We start from the raw sequence: 19,626 nt of genomic DNA on the forward strand, positions 1-19,626 counted from the left end.
AGAAAGCTAAATTTTAAAAGCATACATTTTTCCGCCCATCATGTGTTTAAAACTTATATCTCAATTGTCACTTCAGGTATGAGGCCTAACTGTATGAGATCTCTTCTTCCGGTGCTACGCACTTTTTCTCCCGAGATAGCTGTTTTAATATCCAATTATTAATCAATATGTCAAATTAAGACATTATTAGCAAAATTAAGATCCCAGAAAATAAGATAATTGAAACTATTCCTAAAAAAATGCAAAAATACATTTCTGGAATTTTAGAATGATTAAATGGCATTTGAATAACATTTATAGTAGGCACTTCTCTTGATTAGAACCATGGAAATCGATTTGTCTGCCTCAAGTTCCCCACCCTATGATTGTTTTACTATTTTTACCGCAAAATGACATGGTATGGCTTTCTGCAGTGGCGAGCATGGTTTGCCTGAGCACTCTAGCCAATGAAACTCACCTTTCACTCTGTGAGACCGCCTACGCAACTCGCCTCTTTAAAGCATTTTCCGGGACAGGCAGTTACTCGACACCACTGCAGCTCTCGTGAGCTTCCCACCTGTGGAGAATACATATCTTTTTTAGAGTTAGGTTCCTCATGTTTTTCACGCTTAGCGCCACCCACTTCTTTCACATTGCAATCATATTTGACAACTTGCTTCGTAGTGAAGCAGATCCTTATTATATACGAATAAATAGGAAGCGTTAGAAAACGGTGGTATTATCATCATTATTTCGTTTATTTTTAATGTTGTATTTTGATTTTACTTATTGTGAGAGTGCTTGATACGCTTAACTCGAGAGGCACCTTATCGAGTGAGGATATTCACGATACACTCACGCACTATCGCATTTAGACCATCACCATATCGGACTTCAAAATTCAAGAATTATAAAACGAATGACATTAATGGAGAGCTGAAAGAATGCACTAATCAATCTTTATTATTATTACACATAGCTGCAAGTAGACTATTGCCTGGTAGCAGCATTAGATGTATACACATGAATAACAAGTTCTAATACAAAGTTTAAATCTAATACAAAGTTTAGTAACAGAAAAGACACTGGTAAAAAAATACACATTCATTCTAATCTCATACTACTAAGAATTTAACATTTTCCCAATAAACCAATTTCAAACAATCCATTCAATACATTAAATCTAATATAATACAACTTACAAATGAACATTCACCCAATTAACCCAATATCACACTCTCCCTTTTAAACCACTATGTAATTAACAAATAAGTGATGAGCACTTCTTCCTAAACATTTTCGCAATAGCAGGGAAGTTTAGTTTTGAATCAGTAGGACCTTATTCTTCCTCTTTCTCTAATTACCTTTTGTTATCAGGCGTCAGAGTCCACCTACCACTTTCTAAACTACCTCCTATTCTGAGCGAGCCGCTTCACATCATTCATACTCAGCCCGCGCCGGGCTGCCAGTCTCTCCACATAACCTTCCCACTGCAGCCTTGGCCGTCCTCTTCCTCACCTTCGGTCTTGCTTCCATTGCCTCTCTTGGCTTCCTATCCTCCTCATCCTAACCACATGTCCATCCCATCCTAGTGCTTTCCTTTCCATTGCTTCCATGATTGAGACTTGCTCTTAAGAAATATATTTTTGCTTTCCGCAGAATAACTCGCTCATCACATTTAGCTGTAGCTGCATGATGCTAGTTAGCTTATTTCGGTGCACAGCGAGACAATAATTTGTACTCCTCTGAAGGAAATAATTTTATGCTGCTTGCTACTAATAAATAAAAGCGTATATCATAAAATTTTTCTCCAATTTCGGTTCATTTTATTGTTATCTTAAATTATTGAGGTGTCTCAGTGTTACCACGGCAGGAAGAGTCACTAGCGCAAGTTCGAATCGACATGCGACACAAATTACAGTGAAAGCGTATTTTTGATCGGGAAATGTTGTGGACGAAGCGCAAAATTCAATCCCCATGACATACCCTTTTCTCTCTAGTTTGAAGTAACTCTTGTGAGTAGAAGAATAAAATGGTTCCGAGAGAAACTTTCATGCGTAACGTTTAAGGTTGCTAATTGCATCTTTTATCTCGCGAAAAATTTCTTGAATGACTTCCCCGGTATCCATAATAGTACTACTTCTTCGTGCTCTATTTCCAATAGAGAATCATTTTGATTTAGAATCGGCTCAAAATACTAACTTTTGCGTTTTTAGGCTTTATGCGTCAAAATGAATTCGGAAAACTGCAACGTTTCACGTTGATGCCTATCAATTAATGTTTTTAGTTATGATCGTCACCAAAGGCGCACATGTGTGCTCAATACAAATTTTTATAGGGAAACTTAACGGGGAGCTGTGAAAATTCAAGGAATTTATAGCTTGTCCGGACCCATTCAATGTTTACTTTTGTTTGAATTTTTACGCTTGGACTTCCTGTGATTAAAACACTAGGTGTAAACGTATGTGTCATTCCTTTTTTACAAGTACAAAAATATTGTTTCGTAACCTTGTAATGATGAATGGTCGGCACCATGGAAACGCTCTATGGATGAGTGCGAGGGATAGTTAATTAAAGTATCCTGAGAACCTAATGCATATAACTCCATTCAAAAGGGGATAACCATTTTTAGTAACGGTTTAGGATTCCTAGTTGATTTTTCATTACAAAAACGTTTTTGTTATTGGTAGTCATGAAATTTCGTCTTTTTAGTGAACGATTGTCAGAGTTACGTGAAAAACATATTATTAATTAAAGAGAAATTAAACTTACTGTGTTTGTAGCCTATTAAAAATTCATTTTCTATTTATTAAGAAGCGTAGATTTCCTATGCTGCCAGTGTGCCTAGATGAATATTTATATGTCTAGTTCAGTGTAACTTATGCGAATGAATGCCAAGCCATCTGATCCAGATATAATTTCATCTACGTGCATATCTGTACTTCTACGCACAATATGTGAGAATTGAGATATTTGTGACCTTGTAGCAGCAATAGGCGAAAATTTTTACGCTGGAATCTTTTTCTTCCGTGATAGCTTCGTGGCATGGTGTTCGGCTAAGACTCGAGATAAAACTCACGCAGGCCACCAGGTATGCAACTGATATAAACATTTTTAGGTAGATATATAATTGAAGAAGATAGAGTTATGAAATGGCTGCAGAGGAGTTGACGAACAATTGTAATATTCAGCAATGTTATAATGTTTAAATTGCACATAAAAATGATGAGAACCAATTGGAGTTTATTTCAGCTTGAAATGGAAAGACAATAATCATTATATCGTATCATGGCCGCATGCCAGCTTATAATGTGGTATTATAGCTTCAAATCCTGATGATATCACGGTTTTAGTTTTTGTGTTGCAATATGGCATCTGCCCTTGTGTTTGTTAGGAGGAAATGGGGAGATAAATGTGATTGGGCAGGTGACGTGTGTTCTCGCATATGGGATTAGCGGTAGATATGTGCCGTGTCATTAATTCCGCTCTCGCAACCCCGCCGCTCGCTCGTGCCGTTTAAATGTACGTGGGAAATTACCACCCGTCTGTTATCGGAACGGGAAATGAATGGAATCGTAGCCGCAACTCTATTTAATGCGACGTCCGTAATGCAAAAATATTGTTCGTATGCATGTCCGAGCACTTCTTTACGAATAGTGTTGTAATAAATAAATAATTCACGAATGTAAGTCAAATTGGAATGAAGAGTAATCGCACATAATACCATAGCTCAATATTTTGAATTTAAGAGTTAATTCCTGTATTTTGCCTAATTTTTTTAATATTTAGGTTTCACCTCTCTAAGATATGATGGGAAGAAAAATCTCAGTGGAAGAACTTAAGGATATTGGAATGTGTTATTTGGGCTTTATAGCATACCTCAAGAAACGTTGTCCTGCTTGTATTTTATTTTATCTCTGTGTATGTAAAAATAATTCAAAGTTTAAGTATGTTTAAAGTTTAAGTGATTGTGTAAAAGGAGAATACTCAAATGGGCGTATAATGCTCCCACGACTCGTCCACCTTGCAAGTAAAAAGAGTCACTGTGATGTTGTGCGGGAAGGGGGAGACATTCACCGCAGGGACCAAACCCCAGCCTCTCCTGAGTATCCCCCTGAGTATTCTCCTTTTTACGGTTTTGAGGCCGTAGAAGCCCAACTCCCAGTTTTGCATTACGTAATTGTGGTTCACTTGCAGCACTCAAAATAATACGATGTAACGACGGAATTACAAAATCAGTCATAAATTACTAATTACATTCACCACAATTTTTTCCATTACGAAGTTACAATTGTCAAGGACATCAGAAGAGAGTGTGAAATTTCCTACAAAACACGTGATTTTTAGACAGTGGCAAAGCGTAGCAAAAAATTGAGTGAAAATATGAGAAACTTTATTCACAGAGCCATTCGATAAGAAAATCCCAGGCCTCTGCGTTGAGTGAAAGTACTTTTAAGGAAGTAGAAATTGAAACCGTATCACTAAATCCAGTGCTTAGCATATGAACCATTAAGTGGACACTGCAGGGCCCCCAAAGCGAGTTAGAGCAAGGTAGATTACAAAAAAACCTTTTTCTAAAAATAATATCTATGTAAACATATGAAATTTCATAGTGATCCCTTCTACAGTATAGAAGAATCGCTATCTCGGATGTACGAATATTCAATTTTATATGTAAGAACAATCTCCCTTAAATGCAATGGTTGAACGTTGTAGATAATAACGAAAAAAGTGGCACCAAGCGGCGATTATCCCCTTCCGGCCGGTCGGCATTGACAGTTGGATGGTAGATGCGTGAAACTCAGACCCATCACGGAACAGTCAAGCTTATGTGAGGAATAGAGGAGTTGACATTTACAGAAAACGGAGCGCCTTGAGGGTGAGGTTGAGTTGATTAGTCTATTTTCGATTGGGTGGAGGCGGTCAGTGGATGAGACTGGCTGGTTGTCGGAAACCACACATGCATAAGTCATTCCGCAGAGTATGGGATCGAGTTAAGCATCTATTAGCGAAATGAGCGAATGAATATTGAGGTTCTCGTCATTAATTTCGAGGTACGTCGGTTTTCCTCGTCATCGCTCATAATGAATGCTTATCGCTGTGGTTTCGTAGCATTAATCCTTCAAAATCGCAGAGTTATGGCATAATTTAAATGATGTTAATCACTCAGAATGTATTATCATCGTAACACTGAATCTGTGAACGCTTCAAATAAAGGTTATTCTCATGTTTATTTATGAAGTCCTGGTATTGTTGAGTATGAAATAATGTCAGATTAAATGGTGACGCGGAAATTATTGCGAGTAGGTACAGTCACTTTCAAAAGTCGGTCCACATACCCGGCGCAGCCGTCTCCGCTATTCTCCGAAGTCGACCTTCGCATATTCATTACGCGTTCCTTGTCCAATGGGGATCAATTTGACTTGATAAGGTGGTACAATTGGTGCAACTTGACTACTGTAACCCTCGCAAAGAGCCCCAAACACGATTTCAGTGGTTGGGAAGCCCCGTGAATACTGCCCCCACACAGCCAAACCATTCCACCATCGAAGAGCACGGACAAGAATTTATGGATTTTTCCGGTGAGTAACATATAGAGATGATAGAGGAACATATGAGTCGTTTGGTAAATTTATACAGCACACAAAGTACAAATAAGATTTTCGGAGCATTTAGAGCATAATACTTCAATATTTTTTTCCACATCGTGTTGGGAAAATACGTAAATATATACACCGATGTTAATATTGTCGTTTGTGTCACAGTTATCATCCATGTTCCGTATCACCCTTGTCGGCGACGAAGGATTTTCAGTAATTTTTCAATGTTCATAAGTGAAATAGCAATTACTCCCCAAGTTTTAGTATATTCGGAATATAAGTGGCGCCTTCATTTTGAGTACCGCAACTTACTCCCATCCTGTAAATAGAAAATAAGAAGAAGCATTTTAATTTCTTACCTGGCAAAAACTGCCGGTAAGGCAGTTGTTTTACGTGAGAAGATAATTTTTGAATTTAGTATATTTTTCAGAGCAATAAGTATATGAGCAATCGGATTGGCTTGAATTTATTTATATAAGATAAATATAATTTTTCGATGAAAGAAATAGCGAGATATTTATGTTCATTGAGTGAAATGGCAGACATTTAGACCACAGTGTGTACAAGAAAGTTTTGTCCTTTCCTTTCTCGGGAATACTCGTGCAAAAGTACTGTTCAGTGTTTTTTAAGAAAATTAGTGCGAGCAAAATCAGCGTAACATTATGATTGAGAGTTAACCATTTATGGTGGTCATGGAAAAACATAATTTACCTGCCCTTCTGAAATGTAAAAGGGAGTTTATTTGATTATTATTAAAATTATTATTAAAGGTAGCCTGATAATGATGGATAACATGGGTGATTTTATGAATCATCCCGCCCAGCGCCCCTCCCAACTTGAACTCACCACTTTAATTAACGGTGACGCCCATTCACATAAGGCCTTTTCATTCTATCCATATCCTTTCTTTCATCGTTCCCCCTTACCTCTATTCTCTCCGCTATGGACAGCTCTTCTTCATTTCTTTCGATCCACGTCCATCTCAAATTCTCCATTCTTTTTCATACTCACATCTCGAATGCTTTCATTCTTTACTGCTCCCTCTTTCGTCGGCGTCTAAGTATCTCCGTAAAGTGCCACACCCCAACCAGTATAATTGGTAGATAATAAATATATTTTGTATCAATTGCGCAGAAATAGTCATCTGCTACCCAACACGATATATTTTTATCAAATGAAAATTATGCATGCGCAGTTTTATACTTGTAGGATTGTGATCAGTATCTGTTAACCCGTAAGACAGTCTTAGGATATTCATTGCGTGAATGTGTTCTATTATTGCTGTAAAATCACTTGTATATAATAATGTGGAGGGCATTGACATGCATGATATCACCAGGTTACAATTACGACTGATTATACCAGCAAAAATGAAAAGAAAAAGGGGAAAGTCTTAGTTTGACCTCTCAATGAAAGGGGCAAAAATAAAAGATAAACCAAATGTGCCTTAAAATGGTAATAAATAGGCAAACAAGTCATATAATTAATGCCTTCGATGGGTTTATAATTATCGAAAATATATTTTGTGATAACTATTTAGACTTGATTAAGACTTTCGCGGCTCGTGGTGATTTAAGAGAGACATACGGGTGTATACCGCGTTATGTATCGGAATTGCCCCGACGTTTCGTCACCGACAGCTGGCCACTTCTTCAAGGGAATGGTTTTCATGAAGAAAAGGCCAGTCTTTCCCATTCCCTTGAAGAAGTGGCTAGCTGTCGGTCACGAAACCTCGGGGTAATTCCGATACATCAAGCGGCATACACCAGTATGTATCTCTTTCATAACTATTTAGCCATTCGAACTTTCGATCAATATGAAGATATGAGTCAATCACTTACTGATACCTGGAATATATTAAGCATTACTTAAATATTTTCTTATGGAAATTTTAGCAACGACTGGAATGAATATCATACCGAAGTAAATATAATAATTTAGTACACATTAGTATTTTTGATTTATCGTGCGATGAGGCACGTAGAAAACTGTAGGATAATAAATGTCCCAAGAAAATGCTTAGAAATAATGAATGCGCCTATCAAAATGTTTAAAATACTTAAAAATAGAGCAATATGCATTGATAAAATTTGGTAATAATGTGTTAAAGGTATAATCCAGACGGTTATTTTGTAGACAACCTTTAGAATGCTCTTTCACAGTCAGACTTAAATTCCAATTTTCGTTTTTTCCATGTGCGTTGCGACGCAGATACGTCTCGGTATTTTTAACGCAAGCCAGACTACTAAGACTATCCAGAATACTGCCAGGGCGTGTCACTGAGAACTTATGCTTCGCTTTGTGTTCTCGCACTGGGATTCGGGGAAGTCGCGAAGAATTTTGGAATAGAGGAAAATGCATCGGTAAGACCTTAGCGGACGGTGACAGTAAGTCAAACTGGCCCCTTCAAGGCGTGGAAGGAATAAGCAATACCCGAAGTTCGAGCTCATCGGAAAACGTAGGTGCTAGCGCTGGCCGTAAGGACCGACTTTTGAAAGTGACTGCACATACTCGGGGCATACATTTTTGAGAAAGCACGTAAAATCGTACGACGCGTCGTCGTACGTGTAAAATTGCGTCCATTTCGTCCATTGTTGATTGGTATTCTGACGTACAATTTTATTCGAAAATTTTTTGATACCTACGTTTATATGGATCACATTCTACATATAAAATTTTCTGGACTAGTAATTCAATATACACTCGAATGGAATGGTTTTTTGAGATATTACTTAGTGGCTAGGAGCGGTCGATTTACTGTATGCTGCAAAACTTAATGCATAACTCAGCTCATTTTCTAACCACAGAAGTAGACGTTCAAATACTATTTTTTTCCGTGACCACATGTTCTCTATACTTCGTCAAAGGTTCCTATCCTACCCTATTTGGTGGTAGTTCTCCTAGAAGAAAATCCTCCTTCACACCTTCCTCTTGAATAGATTGCTCGCAATATAACTGGTGCTGTCGTCCCTTATCTTTCCCTTCATCACATCGACCTTCCTTCTTCCTCCATCAATCCACTAGATCAATGCTTTAAATCTTGTTCGCCCGAGGGATTAACGCTCACTTTCTTCGTATGCATCGCTGCTCTCCAGTCTGTGAGATTGCGAAAGAGGGATTAAAACGCATTTACGAACAGAGAAGTGGAAGAAGTACGACTCTCTTTTACGAAACTTATCTTGTTTGCGCAGACCAAACAATCTACTTCCTCTTCTCTTTCAGAATTTGCCTCCAAGGGATAAACATATACTACTGCGGGGTGAAACCCCAGGACGACCTTGACAAATTTAATTTAAAATCAAATTTTATAATTGAAAGCTTCAACCTTTTTGCCTAATTGCATTTAAAAAGAGTATATTTCGCTATTTGTTTAGATTTTTGTTTGGTATAAAAAGTTATCGTGGGAAATTCGCAATTATCTTGTTTTAAAAGATTGCTCTCTCTGCATCATCAAGTATAAAACTTAAATTAATGATTTTTTTTCCACATCAGGTCTATGGATAGTAATTTTCATAATTTTTCATTTTAGGCTTATTAGCCTGACCTGTGGTAAAAATGTAAGGATGCTAAGGAGGTGGATTAGTGATACATGTATTTTCGATGACGGTACCACGTATTAGATGCGCAATATTTGCATTTATTCAAAAGCATTGATTGATTCAGGAGGTCAGGTACTATTTAGTTGTGGTGTTAAGATAAAGTGGAAAAAGAAGTTGATATTATATTTTTATGAATTGAAATGTTTTTTTTTCATGATCACCATATTAGTATTCTCTGTTTTATTAGAATCCCACCTCAAAAATAATTTTTCTTTTTTTCAAGGCTGTCCTCCCTGCTCTCCCTTTGTTCAGTTCACGAAAGTTAATCTTGTGTAATAAACCTTTTTCTCTACGTTTCTCGTCCATTAACTTAATCTTCTGGCTCATTTTGTTTTCTTTGGGTACTTTTTCATGCACACCCTTACTTATATCCCCGAAATTCGTGATACCTTTCTCTGAAGTTGTTCATCTCTATTGCAGATAACAATAGAGAAAATAGTTAAATACTAGAGACGTACCTTGGGAGAAAACGGTGAAAGGAGGACAGCCGTTGAGGGACGAAACCGAGAAAATAACTGCGAGAAAACTTTGTCTGCTTAATGTAAAATTCGTGATATTATTAAGTAATTGCAACTGTTGTTACTCATTCTTTTTACAATTTGGGGAATGTATTCTCCACATTATTGCAAGTAAACATGAAAGACTATAAAGGTACAGGTGTTCTCGTGAATAGCACGTTTCGTGGAGAACTTTCTCTTTTCTATCTCCAGATGGCAGTTGTTAAATATAGTTCCCTAAAAAGTACGTGTTTTTACTTTGAATTTAATCACAGATGGAGATGACGGTAAAAGATAAAAAGGCATGAAAAGATTTCATGATAAAAAGTTGGCGACTAGTAGGGTTATTTTTTCGGTAACAGAGCCATTTCTTTAGAGCCTTCGCTTTAAATTCAACCCGTTCCAGAATTAGACCCTTCTCTGAGTCCAGAGCGGCTTAATTAATCCGTCCGTCGTGTGTTTAAGGAATTATCGGCAAGAAGGGAGCTCGGCGGTGAAGGGAGTATCTGGCTACTTAACTTGGACGTGTTTATTTCCAAGAATCAACAGAATCAGGGAGCTTACTTTCTACGGTCCAGGCGTTAACTACGTATAAGATCAAACAGTCTGTCTCTCTGCAATCATACCCGATATTATAAATTTAATATTTCAGCGTGAATTGGCTAATTATTCTGTTATATTAAAGCTGAATAATTTTAAATCTTCATTATTTGAATTACCTATATTCGAATTTTTCAATTGGTACAGAAATATTTTTTATAGTTATAAATACTGTCTATTTACTTAGCCGCACAATAATTGTATATAAAATTACGATTTATAACCGAACAGAAAATGCAATTAGATGCATAATGAAATTGTTTATACCTACCCGTTTTAATACATGAGAGAACGACAAATATTTTCATTTCCGAGAATGGTTGAATATTACAGTACTCTCTTTCGAATGAAATTACTATTTTAACTAGTGTATTCCTCATAAAATTCATTTGCGATACGTTACGACTGGCGAAGTGATCCTCAGGAACATGCATAAAAAATTTACTGTAGGGATTCAGTATTGTATTGATTTTTTGCCATATTTGATGTGCTTTCTCACCGTGGGAATAATGCAAGTTTTATGGAAAAATGCTTCTACTTGTTTTACTATATTAAACTACATTTAACGTGTTTGATGTTCAATTTTAATGCTACCTATGATTCAGATGTGATTAATTGCTTTCCAGGAATACTTGCCTAAGTTTTACTCAAAGTTATTAAAATAAGAAACTATGTTTGATATTGTAAAGTGCTCTGATAATATATTGAAAGTACAAATTGATTCCATGGTGCTAGTGTATCGATTGATGATGGTTTTGTTTTCCCATCGCAGGTCATGCTGTAAATCTATTATTTCGTGCGACAGTTGTATAGAAAGAATAGCTTCCTCTTAAAATTTCAATTGAACCACTTGTTTTTCCCCAATTCAGTTTCCCTGCTTTGTTCGTCGTGTCAACTTTGCTTGCTATAGGAAAAGTTGATTCAATATCTGGGCTCCCATCTCTGGGTTGACCCGTAAAAAATGACTTTCCAGCAACTTCTTCTGCATATGACGGTTTTTTTTGAGAAACCAGGAATCTGCTGAAGGCAACACGAGGTGAATATTTCATATTATATTTTTATTATTTCACCTTTTTGTATACATACCCTAACTGTAAATGCACAGCTTATATTTTGTAATATGCTGTACCGATTACTGGATGCTGTGCCTTTGTCTTCATTTAACATGCCTTCTAGTTCACGGTTGAGAGTTGCGAACATACGTCTACACGGCCGAAGAATTTTTTTCTTCTTAAAGAATATATTTCTGCCCTAATATTTTTGACGTTTATTGTGAAGCTTTTTCGTGAATTCCAAGTTGTCAGAGTCAAGATATTAGGAAATACTTCAGAATGACCCTATTCTTTTTGGAAATGCCATCTCTCAGTAGTAAACTATCTACGATCTTATCCTATATTCAGTATGAGGCATAGATCATCATCAAATGACTGGAGTGCATGAGTTTCTTGAACTCTAGAAGTACTTCAAATCTATTCTATTCAAATCTATCCAAAGACCATCGGCGTTGGTGGCCATGAGGAGGCTATTTTTAGCGGCAATGATCAAAGTGAGAAATTGATAAAATTTGCGATAAGATTTGGCCAATATCAGCTTGCCATCCGGTGCTCGTTCCTCCTATGCTTGAACTCATCCATCTCAAGAAATCTTGCTTTTCCCCCTTTTCATTTCCACTTCTTCTGAGTCGTATATTTTCGTTCTTCCTAGAATGGAGCTAGCCTCCAATTTAACTTGTATTCTGCCGTAGGGAAGTGAAGTGGAGCAGGATGATAAGGCGTGGGAAGCTTTCCATGAGGACATAATAGACGCTTGGCTGTCAGGCAAAGGATGATGAGGAATAGAGGGGTATGGGATTCTTGAGAGGAAGGGATAAGGGGACGTATATTCCTGGGAATGAGTTGCAGGACGAGTCCTCGAGGAACAAATACGTATCCACAGAGCGTTGCTTAGGGGGGAGAAGTGATGAATAGAGGCGAAGGTTTGAGGAAGGTGTCCTGCTCGGGAATTCATTTGGCGACGATATTGCGGGATTAAGGGCGTTTTCCTTTTCTGCCTCTTTTGGCAGTATCAAATACGTTTTATTAAAGGGATCTTCTCTGACTTAGATTTGAGGAAACACCAGGGTAAGCCGAAGAGGTTGTGGAAATGAAGGTAGAACGCATTCCGGTGAAATAGTTCCTTTATGACTGGCAGGCGGATGGTGGCTATGAGAGTGAATGTGTTGCTATGAAGGAGGAGGAAAGGGAGTTAAGCAAGGGATGAAAATATTTAATCCCGCCATACATAGCAGGAGCCTAACTGCACTTCATACCTCTGTCTGAACTGTGTGAGGTGATACCTGTGTTGAGCCATCGACTCTCCCGTATCCATTAATAAACTCACAAATATCGAAAAATATTTTTAAAAGAGTGAATGCTTCTTGTCTTTATCTGTCTCTGGTGGATCTACAAACTTTGTCGAGTTAGTATTAAATCGTCTTTCAGGTAAAATTTTAGAGCGTATATTTTGTGGACTAACCCATGGAAATAAAAATGGAATACTATTGTTTTTCTTTGTAGAATATTAATCGAAAAATAATCGTCTAAACTTGAATCATCTTTCTTAATACTTTGACATCCGAATTGGGGTAATTTGCACGCGCGTCAGTCGCAAATGTTCCATCAATCTATAGTTTGTTTTGTAAAATCATGAGAACATCACTTTGGTTCTTGTAATAGGTCGCAGAAAAGTGTATGTAGTGGATTTTAGGGCGTGCGTGGAGGGAAAGTTTGGAAATGGGATAACAAATGAGAAGATCGGAGATGATGTTACCTGAAGCAGGCTGGGTAGAGATGGCTGTATTCAGAGGACCTCTCTTTCAGTTTGCTCATAGGATAATGGTTGGAAATTAATTTATTGCCTTTCTTTTTTTTCAGGAAAAATATTGACCTAAGCAACGGTTAATTTTTACAATTAGGTATATGTCCTTAAAAATGAACAGTAACTTAGAACCGGTGCCTGGTACCGGTGTCTTGGGATGATATATCCGCTGATTATGTGACGCGTGATAAATAAATGAATTACATAAAGGAGAGATAATTAGATGAAATTGATGTTATCGTAGACAAGATTAGCATTATTGCTAACACATCGTCCAAGTCAATTATAATTATTAACTCAGTGCATTTAAATGCCAAAAAAGAAACAGGAACCGGAAACCCGCGCTTGGAATCGGTGTGTTTGGGATGATATTTTTGCTGATAAGATGATAAATTGTATGAAATTGATATTATCTTAGACAAAATTAACATTCAGGCATACGAATCTTCTTAATCAAACAGGAACCGAGACCCAGTACCTGTAACCGTGTCTGTGGGATTTCGAAACAAAAGATAAATTAAATGCAATTGATGCTATCGCAGAAAAAATGGATATTAAAGTAAGCAAATTGTTTTAATCACTTGTTGCTTAACCGTATTAAATTGCTAAAAATAGGCAGGAACCGAGAATCAATTCTTAGTATCAGTTTTTTATGATGATTTTTGATATTAAAATGTTAATTTGAATAAGATTGTACCTATGTTATAAATGATTAGCATTCACGCAAAAAAATCGTGTAATAAATTTTTGATGTAGCGTATGCATTATGCTTATAAGATGATCATTTGAATAAAATCGATCTTATAGTTGAAAAAAATAACTTCCAGGCAAGAAAATGGTCTTTCGAAATTGTTTTTTTATCGTATTAAAAAGCTAAAAAAGGAAGATGATTTGAGAAACAGTTTTGGAACTAGCGTCTTTGGGATGATTTTTTCTCTAATTTGATGATCAATTGAATGAAGTTGATATTTCATTAGACTAGGTCAACATTCTGGAAAAAGTTCAAATTTAGTTAAAGATAATAAGCTTAAATAAGTTAAAAAGAGAAAATTGGAATGGAAAACAGGTATTTTAAAGATGATTTTAGGTAATTAGATAATCAATGAAATGGAATTGAAGTAATAGTAGGCAACATTAACATTCATGCAAAAAATTCGTCAAACGCAACTGTTAATTAAGCGTATAAATGAGCTAAAAGAGGTAACGGGAACGTATGTAATCGAGAATCGATGTATTTTTTATGATTATTTTGCTTTTTAGATTATTTTTATACCGTTGATGAGTTTTAAATTCAGGCAAAATAAAATGCCTTTGGGTGTTGAAAATTGAGCTCATATAAATACCTAATTAAGAACCGTAACCGAGAACCGAAGCTAAGCAACCAAACAAAAACGTAAAAAACAGGAACCGACCCTTCCCTAATCAATCCAAATGACTTTCGAAGGTAAATTTAAAATCTAGGTAATCTGCCAAGAGGAAATCAATTTATAGTTACTTAAAATATTAGCATAAGGGTTGTTTGCGTAAATAGGTGCAGCTTTGAGATGTTCCTAAAGAAGTGACATGCCTAAGTATTCATTATCTTCCAGGTATCAAGGCTGGGAATGAGTTACTCTTTGAGAGATTACATTACGATTGAGAGTTCTTTAAAACTATAATCGAAACATGCGAAAATGCGCAAAAAAACTAGAAAAGCCTTTAATCCACATAAAAAATAATGCTTAGATCTTATAATTTATTTGTATCCTTCGTCTACGTGGTTATTTGGACTAAAGCCTGCCAAGTTATCCTAAATTCCTGAATCGTGATGTATTTCTCATATGTATTTTCTATTAACAAAGAAACAATTCATAAGAACCTACATCTGGAGTATGCTCCTATACGGAAGTGAGGCATGGACAATGACCGCAGCGGAGAAAGCAAGGCCTTTGAAATGTGGTGCTACAGAAGAATGATGAAAATCAAATGGATCGACCGAGTTAGTAACGAGGAAGTCCTAAGAAGAGTAGGAGAGAAGAGAAGCCTCATGAAAACCTTAATAAGAAGACGGAACAACCTTATAGGCCACATCTTGAGACATGATGGCCTGATGAAGACAATCGTCGAAGGACAGGTGGAAGGCAAGAATGGAAAAGGAAGATCCCGAACAAAATATATGGAACAAGTAAAGAGAGATGTGAAAGAGAAGAAATACGTAGGAGTGAAAAGATTAGCTGATGGGAGAACTGACTGGAGAGCTGCGTCAAACCAATCCTAGGATTGTTGACCAGTGATGATGATTTTCTATGGCACAGTTGTGCATCTAGTGCTATTTCTTCGGTAAATATTTGCCATTGCACTGAGCTTATCCAGCTGGAGTAAACAAAATTCTAGACATTGATGTGAAATCTGTGCAACCCAGCTAAATTATTTCATTTTATGGCAGAAGGTCCAATAATAATCAACAGGAGGCATGCAGTAACTGCATAGATTTTTAATAATAGTTTTATAGGTTTTTATAGCAGAGGCATGACGAGCCAAGAAGGTGTGAATAGGTTTACTAGGGACGAGGGAATGCTAGACGTGTGGTTGATGGATGGAGAATGAATATCTGAGAAATTGGGAGGGAAAAATAGTGCTCGTGTATAATATGAAGGAATGCAAATCGCATGGTTGGTTGGGAGGAGAAGTAATGGCGGTAGCGGGGGTACCGACTTATAAAAAATATTGGGGGGCCCAATCCGGGGGCCTTTCCCAGGAAATATTATAAAGAGTGAGTTTCAAAGTTTTTTAAAGCATTTTAGATGCCATCTGATAAACATTAGAAACCTGAAAACTCGACACTCGATAACTGGACATTCCGGGGATAATCGAAAAGCCTAACACATTTTTGCTTCACCCCCATAACGAATTTTTGGGGGGGCTCGGGCCCCCTCAAGCCCTATGGAGTCGGCGCCACTGGGCGGTAGACGAAACGGAAGCCGGATGAGAGACGACGAGGGCACCTAGTGACGCTTCATTCTCCAGAGCGGCGTCCTCCGATTGAGAAACTCCTCTCGACATCACACACCCGAGCACCCTGGGCAGTTTGCCTTACAGTTATGCTTCTGCGTAACTGTAATTAGTTTCAATGTTGGGTTAGAGCCAACGGTGCCCTAGGTAAACTAACTAGGTGATCCTATAGTGGATATCCTGTTGCCAAATATGCATTAGGGGAAGCGTGGTGACCTACAAGTAGAAGGGCTAATTACAGGGTTGATTATATCTCGGGTTCAAATAGGTGAAGCTTTCGGACACCCGAGACAAAAACCGTACCCAGTACGACGTGGCCGAAAACAATAGCACTCCTACCGGGACCTACCCCTTAACTTGTGAAATGTTCACGAGTTTGGCTTCATTTTGAATGGGATCTGTCCTTAATCTTCAGGTTGAATCACTCAGTGAGGGAGAATCTATTAGTTACAAACTCGTCAATGGGTGATAGGAAATCTTCCTTATGATTCACTAATGGGGGTGTAAAGATGTTATTTTTCCACTGTTAAGGTATTTTTCCGCTTAGAAATTACATGAAAAAATAGTTATTTAAATATGTCAATACTGAACGGGAACAGATGGCCTGACAGAAACCTCGCTTCTGGAAAGCTTTTCCCCAGCTTATCTGAGTTGCCAAATAAATTCTTTATTTTAGCTTCGTTTTCATTTGTCTGTCCGAATTCTTCTCCATTAGCAAAGGAATAATTCAAATTATTGGCACAAAATGTTAAAATATTGTTAGTGTTCTCTTCGATTGCGTGTTTTTACCGTAATAATATGCTATGATTACAAATGTTTTTCAGCTAAACATATTTTTCGAGAGGGATATTTGTTCCAAATATATTCTTTATGAGACTAAGAAAGCCAACTTGGCCTACAACAGCTATTCATAATCCATATGAGATACATTTTTTATAACCTCTTACCATCAGTCGACGTGTGAGTTCAAGTATTCTGAAACGGATATTCATTAATAGAAATTTCCTCTTCATTATGCTATCGCAAGCGTCATGGATAATTGAGTGTGTGTATAAGGTTGAAAAAAGTATAAAAATTCCATTTAATATGAAAATGCATGCCTAATTAATTTAAACTTTATTACAATATTATAATAAAAATCGTCGTCTAACCACGTTGAACCAGTCAGAAGGCAGCAGGCCCTTACTTTTTATTTTCCACAAGGGATGAACGACGGGTGCCCCCGCTCGCTCACATTCATAACTCAGCACGAGCAATTCTTCAGATTTGGAGAATGGAGAGGAAATCCACAGGAACCGCACCTCCAGCATCCACCACAACAAAGCGGACCAACCGCTCGCTGTGTGTGCATTCCCAGTGTTCCATCACAGAGTCATTTTTTTATTTTCAAATGAGGGCCGACAACTGATCCATTCGGAATACGCTGGCTGTATCGCGATTTTCCATGTGCGCCCTGTCCTTTTGCTTTCCTAAATTAAAGAAATGTGGAGTTTTTTAATTTCCACCACAGGTTACTGAATGGTATCCTGATAGTACCTATCGTAGTCAAATAGACTGAACCTATTTTAAACCTAATACTGCGTTTGCACAGCTTTCTACATCTCAGGAGCAGGCCTTTACTGTGGGCGTATTTTAGATAAACTTTAATTACTGTGTGTGCCTACATTGGTCTAAACATTTCAAAATAATGAGATTTTATTTGATAATACCCACTATGCTCCCATTACAACGGATTAAAGGGTTTTATTTTCATATCTGTAGCTGAGAGATGCTTCTCGTTTCTTTAAGCGTGATATTTACTTTAAATAATTACACGTGGCCTATAAGTATAAGCAACTGTATTTATTGAGCATAATTTCAATCATTTTAAGTCTAATTTCTGAGTTATGTATTAAATTTTATTAGATTTATGCATCCTGTATTATGATGCTTGTTTAAGTGCAGACAAAGCGACCTAACATGGCTCTAATGACCACGATGGTCACCCGAGTGCGATGCATTATGCGAAGTTTGGAGGCATTCATGGGAATGCACTGAAAACTTCTGCATATCGTAAATTTTATCAATTTTTTTCATAATACACCTGTTCAAAATACAAATGTTAAATAGAAAATTCTTTGTCAATTTGAGCATGCGGCCCCTAGCGACATAAACGTTACCGATTCCAATCATAAGAAAGACTTGTTCGTCCTTATTACGAGCGCTGTTTTTTTTTCAACCTCCGATGGGTCATGAACAGAAGACAAAGAGATTGATTAAAAATTATTCTATTGCTAAATGTTGAGCACACTTTTAGTATCCTTTCGATATAATCACCTTGGCGATTGAGGAATTGGTCGTGCCGGTGAACAAGTTTTCCTACGCTATACCTTCTTCATAGGATGTTGCAGCCAATGACTTCCTCAATGAAGTTTTCCTTAGTCCTGTAGCTCATTACCCGTTTGAAAGCGCTTTCCTACTAACCACATCTTCATTTTAGCGTTAACGTGGAAGTCACACTACACTAGGTTGGCATTGCTCGGCGTTTGATCGAAAATGTCTCATTGAAATTGCTTAAGGAGCAGTTGGGCTGCATCGGCGCTGAGATGACGGGCGCTGTCATGGATCAGAACACTTCCGGAAGTCAGCATGTTCCTTTCTTTTTTTTATTGGGAATGGGCGTAATGTTTCGCAGTCTTTCACACTCTAACCATAGTGTATTGACATAATTCTCTTTTATCGGCAGAAAGCTCGAGACATGCCAATACTTGAGTCATCCAACGAGTTTTCTGGCTGTCGCTCATCTGTTGCACACTTGGCGGGAGATTAAATTGAGGCAGTTTAGTTAATGAAATTGCTGCTTACTTTAAACTAACAATTTATGGTCAGAAATTACCTGAGCGTGTGGTGCGTAGGACGCGCAGTTGCCTTATCCGCGCAGTACCCGCCTGTCGCTTTTAGTGTTTTTGCTTACCTATAGGGGGTTGAAAAAAACGTCCCTCGTATTAAAACGTAACTCCAAAGCTTTTCCCTCTTCTACCTTCAAACATCCGTTATATTATTTGTTTTTTATTAAACCTGGTTCCACCTTGTTGTTCTTTCCGGAAGGATATTCCTCCAGTCGCAACTTCTCCCTTCCTCCCATTCTGTCACGCAGGAAGGAAGGTGCCCATTAGTCTGCCCAAATCTTCAACCAAAGCCTCGCTAGCTTATCTGGCATGGTGGCTTTAAAATGTCAAACCGTACTCTGTGGGCTTCTCGCGCGAATTATGTTATTCATATCCTACTCCGTGTATCTTCTATATTTAAAAAATTCTGTCATAAGTAGGACTTTTTCACCTATCCTATTTTAATTTTTTTTATACGCATGCGCGTTCTGTCGTTCATATTATCTCCTCTACTTTCTTCAATCCCTTCTTAATTTTTTTGGTGTCACTCAGTTCATATTTTGCTCCACTTATCCTTTTACTTGGATTAAAGAAAATTTTGAATTTTTCTGATCTATGTAGTAAGTGCATAATTTAC

General features: G+C 37.4%; 1 protein-coding gene across 2 annotated transcripts in view; it reads right to left on the reverse strand.

Moving 5' to 3' along the window:
* LOC124161184 overlaps positions 1-19,626 on the reverse strand; it is a 344,620-nt gene that overhangs the window by 119,440 nt on the left and 205,554 nt on the right. The window contains exon 3 of one of the 2 annotated variants that reach the window (XM_046537441.1): positions 458-556. The exons of the other annotated variant lie outside the window; for it this stretch is intronic. The gene's annotated coding sequence lies outside the window, so the exon portion shown is untranslated. The remainder of the gene's footprint in view (positions 1-457; positions 557-19,626) is intronic. 2 annotated transcript variants of the gene reach the window in all.

The sequence above is a fragment of the Ischnura elegans genome, chromosome 1, assembly GCF_921293095.1.
Source record: "Ischnura elegans chromosome 1, ioIscEleg1.1, whole genome shotgun sequence".
In the NCBI taxonomy this organism is placed as follows: domain Eukaryota; kingdom Metazoa; phylum Arthropoda; class Insecta; order Odonata; family Coenagrionidae; genus Ischnura; species Ischnura elegans.